Consider the following 10,706-nt stretch of genomic DNA (forward strand, 5'->3'; position numbering starts at 1 on the left):
GCTAGTAAAGCAGAGGAACTTATTGAAGTTGTTGGAGTCATTTCCGCACTTTCCGACGAAGATATCGACCACAGAGTGATTGCAAATCTAGAAGAAGTTGTCCACCGCTTCTCTGGTACCAGGGCACTTCAGGCCCAACACACACAGGGACCGGGGCGTTTGGCGTTTGACATACCGAGTGCAGTTCTGGAGCATCAACTTCTTTGTGGAGTTCCCGCAGTTCAAATTGCAGCGATGTTCAATACAGTTTAAGGTATTTACACTAAATTCATGAGTTTTCTGTTTATGAATTGCTGCTCTCATACACTCGGAAAGAATATGACGTTTAAGGTAACATTACTTGATGTTGTGTTTTTCTTGTTTGTACAGAAAGACAGATCTCTATTCAGCTGTGAATGATGAGGAGTTAGACCGTATTGTAAGTGAAATTCACAGAAGTCATCCAAACACCGGCTACAAGCTAATGCGTGGTCACCTGAATGCAAGAGGTGTGCATGTTCCAAGTGAGTAGATAATAATATGGGCATTATTTAAATGTATTTTTAATTTGGAGCTCTGCCCCTTTGAAAGGTGAAGGAAGCCCGCTTATGGAAAGACATCGCCTCTGAGATGTAGAATGTGTAGAAGAAATGTGAAGAGAAACACACATTTCAGGACGGCTGACTTGTATCATCAGGATAGACATGTCCTGTGATTTTTAGCCTCCTGTTTAATAGAGGTGGAACAATATCTGACAGTAATATTCTCAGCTGTCCGGATGTGCCCCTGCTGTAAAGGGTATAATATAATCATAGAAAAGCAAAATATCATAGGAGGCAAAAAATCTCAGGTCATCTCTGTTCGAGCATGTGGTATCTATCTATCTATCTATCTATCTATCTATCTATCTATCTATCTATCTATCTATCTATCTATCTATCTATCTATCTATCTATCTATCTATCTATCTATCTATCTATCTATCTATCTATCTATCTATCTATCTATCTATCTATCTATATATGTGTGTATATATATGTATATGTGTATGTGTATATATACGTATATGTGTATATATATGTATATATATGTGTGTATGTATATATATATATATAAATATATATAAATATATGTATGTATGTATATATATATGTATGTATATGTATGTATATATATATAAATATATATATGTATGTATGTATGTATGTATGTATATATGTATGTATATGTATGTATGTATGTGTATATATATATATATATATATGTATATGTATATATAATTTTTATATATGTGTATGTATATATATATATATATATATATATATAGTATATTATGTTGTATATGTATATATATATATATATGTATATGTATGTATGTATATGTACAATATCTGACAGTAAAGTACATTTTTGAAGCTGTGGTGGTTCTGTAATAGTTGACTGTTTTACACACATTATTTATTTTATTATGACACCACTATATCCTCAAAATAAGTAGCCAGTGAGTGTGTGGTTATTCATTTTAAATTCCTCCCCTCAGTCTCAAGACTGCAAGAGTCTTTACGCAGAGTCAATGCAGAGGGAGTCTACATGAGACGTCTGAGGCTGCGTGTTTAAGGCGACGGCAGTATTTTGTTCCTGGCCCAAACTCTTTGTGGCATATAGATGGCCACCATAAGCTTATCAGGTCAGTGATATTAGCAGATAAACAATGCATCTTTCTATATGTTTCATTACAATTGTTATACAATAAAGTTATATTTTTTCATGTGTTTGCAACAGGTGGAGATTTGTTGTCCACGGTGGGGTGGATGGATTCAGTCGTTTAGTGGTCTACCTGACTGTGGCCGGCAATAATAGAGCTCATACGGTCTTACAGAGCTTTATCGCCGCTGTTGAGCAGTATGGGCTGCCATCAAGGGTACGGTCTGACAAAGGGGGGAGAATGCAGATGTAGCAGAATTCATGATCAGAAGCAGAGGTACCGACAGGAATTCACACATCACAGGCAGAAGTGTCCACAATCAGCGGTAAAGAAATATGTTTGGCAACTAGGCTCACACAACTAACATACTAGTTGAATGTACTTTAGCATATGTCATAAATTAACAATTTCTCAATTTTATCCTAAACACAGAATAGAGAGGATGTGGAGAGATGTTTATGAACATGCCCTGGACCTCTTCTATCAGATCTTTACTTCATTGGAAGATCAGGAGACACTGAATCCAGACAATGAAGTCCATCTTTTTCGCTCTGCACCGGATTTTCCTTCCACTGGTTCAGCAAAGCCTCGACTCTTTTCGAGATGCTTGGAACTTCCACGGTCTTAGAACTGAAAGGAATCAGTCACCACAGCAACTCTGGAGAAGTTACAGAGAGCAAGGCCCTGAGGAGGATCCTACTGAGGTTAACAATGAACTTTAAACACTTTCTTAAAATTGTTTCCCCAAAGGAATTATGGGGGGAAAAAATGGTGCTAAATGTGATACTTTAAATGAAACATTTACTATAGATTATTGTCTCTTTAAAATCTCCCGAGCTTTTAAAGATCAACCTGTGAGCTGTAGTTTCTACAGTGCATACTATGCAAAGCTGTATTATTTTTAAAAAACTGAATAAGTAACATTTCATTTCTCACTGCCTTGGTGACCAAAAATAACAATCTTGTGTAAGGACATGTCAAACTAGTTTTAAGTACAAGACTGATTATGCTTGTCATCCATTCAGGTTCCTGAAGAATATGGGATCGATTGGAACGGACCTCACTGCCTTCATCGAGGCACTGTGTCAGTCCCCGAGGTTCAGCTGGCCCGTGAGCTCTCAGATGAAGAGGTTGCAATTTTGCCAGCTCCAGGAGTTTCTGTTACTGATGCACTTAGACTATATGTAGAGACTGTGGAAGTGTTATCAAGAATCTTAGACTGATGTCCAACCCATGTTTTTATTTGTTGTGTTAGAACAAGCAAGGAAAAACTGAAAGTTTACTTTCCTTTTTAAAAGAAAGGAAAAAAAGCTGTTTCTTTGAAGCTTCCTGTCTCATTATGGTCCACAGAATGACTAACATGAATGCTGTACTGTTAGCACTGAAGGTGCAGAACAGTTTGATTTTAGTAAATGGAAGAAAAAAAAGTCAACTACTGCACAGTGTGTTAATGTTTTCAAAGACACTGAACTTGTGTCAATTCATCTGAACTGTGTATGCATTGACATTAGGGCTGGGCAATATGGAGAAAATCAAATATCACATTTTTGACCTAACACCTTGATGTCGATATTGCAACGATATTGTAAGGTTGACAATTGGTGCATTCACAAAATATCTTCCACATTTAGATTTCGGATAAATAACTATCATATTGTGGATATAATGACTAAGTGGTAAAAGGCAAATAATAGAACAGCTAGAACAGTCTTTGATATCATGTTGTTCACGGAGACTGAGAACCAGGAAATGCGGCGGGGATTTGTCAATGGGAAAGCAAGCTACTAAGCCACGCCCACGGCAGTCGCTATGACGACCAGCCACGCTGAGGCAATCCTAAAATCTGCAATGGGAAACGGACGCACAGCGAGTCGAGGCGAGGCGAGTCAAGTAGGTACTGGTAATGGAAAAGCACCTTAAGACGATATCTAGTCTTATATCACGATAGATATAATATTAAAATATTGCCCAGCCCTAATTGACGTCTGAAAAAACTTAAACAAGCCCAAATCCAGTACTTTTTATGGCAGCGACAAGTGCTTTCTCAAAGTCCATGTAGAGTTTGAAATGAGCTGGCAGCTTTAGGGTTTCAAAGCATGTGGAGGACGTAGGGAAGGGTTCCCCCAGAAATCTCCACTCTCAGTTCAGGAGGAAGCATCTCCCAGCCAACCCAGAATGTCAGCAGCTGGGCCAGGGTACCTGATGAAGCTAAAAGTCATAAAATGGATTAAAGACATTTAGTTCAACTGTAATTGATCAGATCTATCCATGAGACATAGAAGCATTTGTAAAGAGAGAAAATAAGGTTTATACCTGTTTCAATGAACATCCTTAGAAAGCCAGTGATGCGGCAGGTGGTGTCTAAGTCAAAGTCTTCATCATCACTGTCCTCAACTGGCCATGTGATTTTTTCTAGGAGCATCTTAAAGAAAACAAAAATTGTAATTTAAAAAAAAGGGAGAACTTATTTTGGTGAAGGACTATGCAGATCAAATTCTTAGAAAATGGAAAAATATCCATCTCAGTCATTGAAAATACACGTAAATTCATCAAGTTAAGTCACAAATATAACTAAATTACTAACTTACCTGGGGTGTGAACTGCATTTCAGCCATTTTGGGGAAAAGAAGTGGTACAACATCCGGCCTAGATGTCAGCAGGGGCCATACCATCACATCTTTCAGTCCCTTTCTCAACTGTTTAATTTGGCGCATGGTCCTCCCAACGACCTAAGAGACAGACCGACCCATATTACAGCCCAAATCCTTAAACCCAAATTTGACAAAAGTTGGCACAGTAGGAAAAATGTTAATAAACACAATAAAGTGCTTTATAAAATCCATTAAAACTCTAGTACTTAAACTCTCGTGTTAACATAACAAGCCAGGGTTCACAACACATTCTATAATTTCAACAAGTACAGCGATGAATTCTGTCACTTAACCAGCAGGAACTCACTGCATGGAGTAGAAGTTTGTTATGTAGCCATCTCTGATTTGTTTTGGTGACTGACCTGTGATAACTATTATTGACACTATGAACACCAATTAAGTTTGAGTCACTATAAAAAGAAATGCAAATAATTTCAACAAGCCACAGACAGTACAAACTTTTTTTACTTTTGGTAAATGCCTAGTTTCGCACTGACCTGAAAATGTTACTTTTGCTCTCCAAGTCCTGAAGTAAGAAGTTCAGCTTTAAACAGTACGCTTGGAATTTTATCCGCATTGTGGTCAGCCAAACAACAGACAGTGTGTGTGTAGCTTCTTCGGCTAACTTGGACTTGTGCTGGTCGTCTCGTCATATTCCTTCTGGCTCCAATGTTATATGGCGCAAAGAGCCTTGCTACCTCCGCTGCAACACAGAAAAAACGTAACAGCTCAATGGTCACCAGTCAGCTAAAACAGCCTCTACTTCTATCTTGGGATGCTCAAGCCAGCTAACACCATTTAGCCGATTAGCGAACTAGCTAGGTTTATGCTTCCCCCCCCCATTAACAATAAACGTGTCACGCACGAAGCATCATAATACCGCATGCAAATACATGTTCGAGTCGATCTAATTTAACCTACACGTGTGTCCCGAATCATTAAATAGTAGCACACCTGGCTAACATGAAATTACTTAGCTTACCTTGGACAGGTGTACGTGATTGAGCGGCCGGTATCTGCTGTGACTGAGCTGCTGGAGTCACCGGTGCCGCGGGAGCCGTTGGACTTCTGCTCAGAGCTTCCTCAATCAAATTCGCTGCTTCTCTCAGCAGCTCCAGGCAACTTTTAGACATTTTGTCCTGCACCTCACACAGCGTCTCAACATTGGGGCTAGCAGGACCGAGTCTTCTCTTGATTTTTAGCCGTTGCAATGAAAGTTCTGTTTAACCGTGTAACTAAACCAACGTAGAGGTGAATAGCGCCACCCAGTGTATTGGAATGTGTTCAGTAGCTCTGCATCAATCCATTATCCGGAATTGATTTGTCTTGGCTTGATGCAGAGGGTAACCAATCAGGCGTTAGGTTCCGCCTACCAACTTTTGATGGGTCAGTTTGACAGTTTTAAGTAATTCATGAATCACTGCAATGCAGGATCATGAAATGTAAATGTAAATAGTGAAATTATTATATATGTATTTTACATAAAATGAATCGGTATTTGAATTAATTAATGACACATTTAATAACACATTTATGTATTTAATTCTAATTTTAATTAATTAATGACACATTTAAGTAATTATTTAATGGTGTATATATTTATTTAATTGTGGCACTTTTAGTCCTCCATACACGTTAACCCTCTAGGTTTACCTCATGTAACTTATTATTAACAAGGTTACAGCTACTTCGTGAGCAAGCTCACTGTTTGCCTGTTGTGGTGATCCACAGTGCTAGTAGAATGAAAAGGTTATTTATTTATTAAAAAATGTCTTCTGGCTGTTTAAATCGGCCACATCTTGAAAAAGAGGACAGGGACATGCGTTTTGTTTAGGTTTTACACCTTTAAAAAAAAAAAAAAGTTAATCATGCAAAGAAAAAGTTTAACTTTGATATTGTCCAGCCTAATATTTGCCAAAATCAAATAATTATCATGTGTCAATGTATCGCCATGGTGAAACTTGCAATCATGTAGATCTGAAATAATTGGATGGTGAAACTTGCCAGCCAACCAAAAAAGCAAGGCGAAGCAATTTTGGCATTCTTGGAAGTCAGGACAATAATTTTTTTAACTATAAAAATAATGATTTTGCAAGAATTAGGCATTTAGAATTAAATGTGGAGTGGAACTTATAGTTACGTGATGACATCACGTGCCCCCGCGTGCCATCAAAAGTATTCGGCAATCATCATTTATTGTCGCAATAAAGAAAGTTGAGACAAAATAAAAATATCACCCGTCAAACGTATAGAAATGTTGTCTGTCTTTTAGAACATTTCCCCAAATGCCGTTTCCATTAGACATGTTGCAATGATTTTTGTTGTTGCATCATTGCTTTGTCCGACTAAACCATGGGTCAATGGGATAATAACGATGCATAATGTTCAGCAGCATGGTGCAGCCCCAGGCAGACGTAGCCCTGCAGTGGGAGATGGCGGGGGACGAGGGGGCGTGGCTCTTCAGGTTCCTGCTGAGCTGGCAGCCAATGAGGTGGTGACTAGACTACTGGGGAGACAACCAGCAGCTCCGAGGTAGGACACACAGACAAATATTTAAATATGTATCCACAATGATGCACAGATTGTATGTGTGTGTGGTTGTTTTATTAATGCTATTTCGTGTGTGTGTGTGTGTGTGTGTGTGTGTGTGTGTAGAGACGTTGCGGCGCAGCAACCAGGCCCTGCGTGAGCGCTGTGAGGAGATGGAGGGATGGCAGCGGAGGTCTAGAGAAGAGAGGGAGTTCCTCAGCTGTCGTTTCCAGGAGGCCCGGGCTCTAGTGGAGAGACTGGCCAGGGAGAACCACAGCCTCACCAGCCTGGCCAGCCCTCCAACCCTGGAGCTGACCAAGGCCTGCTGGTCAACGGCCCCAGCCAGGCCTCCAACTCTAACGGAATTCTTGCTGGGGAGAGGAGGGGGAGGGGACCAGGAGAAGAAGAGCTCGGAGGAGAGGAGGGAGGGGACCAGGAGAAGAAGAGCTCGGAAACCAACGGACCTATGGCATCCTCTCTGGTCAGTACAGATAGATTGAGGGATGGATGGATGGATATAGATACAGTTGAAGTCGGAAGTTTACATACACCTTAGCCAAAAACATTTAAACTCACAATTCCTGACATTTAATCCTAGTAAAAATTCCCTGTCTTAGGTCAGATAGGATCACCACTTTATTTTAAGAATGTGAAATGTCAGAATAATAGTAGAGTAATAATAGTCAGCTTTTATTTCTTTCATCACTTTCCCAGTGGGTCAGAAGTTTACATACACAAATTAGTATTTGGTAGCATTGACTTTAAATTGTTTAACTTGGGTGAAACGTTTGGGTAGCCTTTCACAAGCTTCCCACAATAAGTTGGGTGAATTTTGGCCCATTCCTCCTGACAGAGCTGGTGTAACTGAGTCAGGTTTGTAGGCCTCCTTGCTCGACACACCTTTTTAGTTCTGCCCACACATTTTCTATAGGATTGAGGTCAGGGCTTTTTGATGGCCACTCCAATACCTTGACTTTGTTGTCCTTAAGCCATTTAGCCACAACTTTGGAAGTATGCTTGGGGTCATTTGTCCATTTGGCAGACCCATTTGCGACCAAGCTTTAACTTCCTGACTGATGTCTTGAGATGTTGCTTCAATATATCAACCTAATTTTCCTTCCTCATAATGCCATCTATTTTGTGAAGTGCACCATTCCCTCCTGCAGCAAAGCACCCCCACAGCATGATGCTGCCACCCTGTGCTTCACGGTTGGGATGGTGTTCTTCGGCTTGCAAGCATTTCCCTTTTCCCTCCAAACATAACGATGGTCATTATGGCCAAACAGTTCTATTTTTGTTTCTTCAGACCAGAGGACATTTCTCCAAAAAGTACGATCTTTGTCCCCATGTCCAGTTGCAAACCGAAGTCCGGCTTTTTAATGGCAGTTTTGGAGCAGTGGCTTCATCCTTGCTGAGCAGCCTTTCAGGTTATGTCGATATAGGACTCGCTTTACTGTGGATATAGATACTTTTGTACCTGTTTCCTCCAGCATCTACACAAGGTCCTTTGCTGTTGTTCTGGGATTGATTTGCACTTTACGCACCAAAGTACGTTCATCTCTAGGAGACAGAACGCGTCTCCTTCCTGAGCGGTATGACGGCTGCGTGGTCCCATGGTGTTTATACTTGTGTACTATTGTTTGTACAGATGAACGTGGTACCTTCAGGCGTTTGGAAATTGCTCCCCAAGGATGAACCAGACTTGTGGAGGTCTGCAATTTATTTTCTGAGGTCTTGGCTGATTTATTTTGCTTTTCCCATGATGTCAAGCAAAGAGGCACTGAGTTTGAAGGTAGGCCTTGAAATACATCCACAGGTACACCTCCAATTGACTCAAATGATGTCAATTAGCCTATCTAAAGCCATGACATCATTTTCTGGAATTTTCCAAGCTGTTTAAAGGCACAGTCAACTTAGTGTATGTAAACTTCTGACCCACTGGAATTGTGATACAGTGAATTATAAGTGAAATAATCTGTCTGTAAACAATTGTTGGAAAAATTACTTGTGTCATGCGCAAAGTAGATGTCCTAACGACTTGCCAAAACTATAGTTTGTTAACAAGAAATGTGTGGAGTGGTTGAAAAACATGTTTTAATGACTCCAACCTAAGTGTATGTAAACTTCCGACTTCAACTGTAGATTAAATTGTTTTTTTCCCCTCATCCCATAATGACAAAGCAAAAACAGATTTTTAGAAATGTATTGACCTGTTTTGACTTTGTCATTATGGGCTATTGTGTGTAGACTGATGAGGAAAAATATGAATGTAATCAATTTTAGAATAAGTCTGTAACTTAACTAAATGTGGAAAAAGGAAGGGGTCTGAATACTTTCCTAATGCACTGTATGTTACATGTTGAAATACGTATTTTAATTACTTCTGAGTATTTTGTATGTTGCATTACACTGGGCTGAACTACCCTCCAATGTATTTTGTAACAAGATACTTTAGAAAGCTGTAATTTCTAGTTTAAAAATACAAAAATAAATGTCTATACCATTCCTTTATAGCTGTTCACAAAATGATAAAGGATCTGAATACTTATGTAAATAAGGTATTTTTGTTTTTAAATTGTAATACATTTGGAAAAATTTCTACAAAGCTTTTTTCGCTTTGTCATTGAGGTATTGTGTGTAGATTGATGAGGAAAAAAAGTTATTTAATATTTTTTAGAATAAGGCTGTAACGTAACAAAATGTGGAAAAGGTCAAGGGGGTCTGAATACTTTCCGAATGCAGTGTATGTATGTGGACGCCCCTTCAAATTAGTGTATTTGACTTTTTCAGCCACACCTGTTGATGACATGTGTATCAAATCGAGCACACAGCCATGCAATCTCCATAGACAAACATTGGCAGTAGATTGGCCTTACTGAAGAGCTCGGTGACTTTCAACGCGGCACCGCCATAGGATGCCAGCTTTACAACAAGTAAAGTGCCAGAGCTGCCCCGGGTCAACTGTAAGTGCTGTTATTGTGAAGTGGAAACGTCTAGGAGCAACAACGGCTCAGCCGCTAAGTGGTAGGCCACACAAGCTCACAGAACGGGCCCGCCGAGTGATGAACGCGGTTGCAACACTCACTACCGAGTTCCAAACTGCCTCTGGAAGCAAAGTCAGCACTAAAACTGTTAGTCGGGAGCTTCATGAAATGGGTTTCCATGGCCGAGCAGCCGCACACAGGCCTAAGATCACCATGCGTCGGCTGGAGTGGTGTAAAACTCACCACCATTGGACTCTGGAGCGATGGAAGCGCGTTCTCCGGAGTGATGAATCAGGCTTCACCATCTGGCAGTCCGATGGACGAATCTGGGTTTGGTATTTTTGGTATTCATCAGGATCCCCGTTAGCCGCTGTAAAAGCGTCAGCTACTCTTCCTGGGGTCCACATGGAACATGACTTAATGCATAGTACAGAACATTATTAGTCAAGGACTGAAATACATACATGTAAACGTCACACACTCTCTCTCTGAGTGTAACAAATGGTTAACCTGAAGCGATATGCTTTACAACCCATCCTTTGTTTTTCCTTCTTTTGCTCCCTCGTTCCTTCTTTCAGTTTAATACGAGCTTGTATTCAGAGAAGCTGTTGCTTCTATAGCAACGTGGGGATATACTATTTCTCTTTCAACCTCCGGTCTCTTTCTCCAGCCCACAGGAGGAGGGAACGACTTTCTCCAGCTGCTGAAGACCCACAAAGAGAAGTTGGAAGAAGGGATGAGAGATCTGAGGAGGAGGAATGAAGAGCTGGAGAGAGAGAGGGAGGGAGGAGAGAGGGAGAGAGACTACCTTCGTCGCTCGGTTGAGCAACTCAGAACCCAACTGGTGTGTGTGGTGTT

At 40.3% G+C, this 10,706-nt stretch overlaps 2 long non-coding RNA genes and 1 pseudogene across 2 annotated transcripts; 2 read left to right on the forward strand and 1 right to left on the reverse strand.

The window, feature by feature from the left end:
- Nucleotides 1-1,967: 1,967 nt before the first annotated feature.
- LOC123485007 lies at nt 1,968-2,752 on the forward strand. Its single transcript, XR_006658811.1, has 3 exons — nt 1,968-2,009; nt 2,117-2,388; nt 2,710-2,752. It is a non-coding gene; the product is annotated as an uncharacterized LOC123485007 (long non-coding RNA).
- Nucleotides 2,753-2,778: 26 nt separating this feature from the next.
- Nucleotides 2,779-10,706, forward strand: part of LOC121558876 — a 23,681-nt pseudogene continuing 15,753 nt past the window's right edge.
- Nucleotides 3,802-4,843, reverse strand: LOC121558866. Its single transcript, XR_005998622.2, has 4 exons — nt 4,643-4,843; nt 4,273-4,413; nt 3,998-4,106; nt 3,802-3,892 (listed from the first exon to the last, which is right to left on the reverse strand). It is a non-coding gene; the product is annotated as an uncharacterized LOC121558866 (long non-coding RNA).

This window comes from Coregonus clupeaformis, unplaced genomic scaffold (assembly GCF_020615455.1).
Source record: "Coregonus clupeaformis isolate EN_2021a unplaced genomic scaffold, ASM2061545v1 scaf0531, whole genome shotgun sequence".
In the NCBI taxonomy this organism is placed as follows: Eukaryota; Metazoa; Chordata; class Actinopteri; order Salmoniformes; family Salmonidae; genus Coregonus; species Coregonus clupeaformis.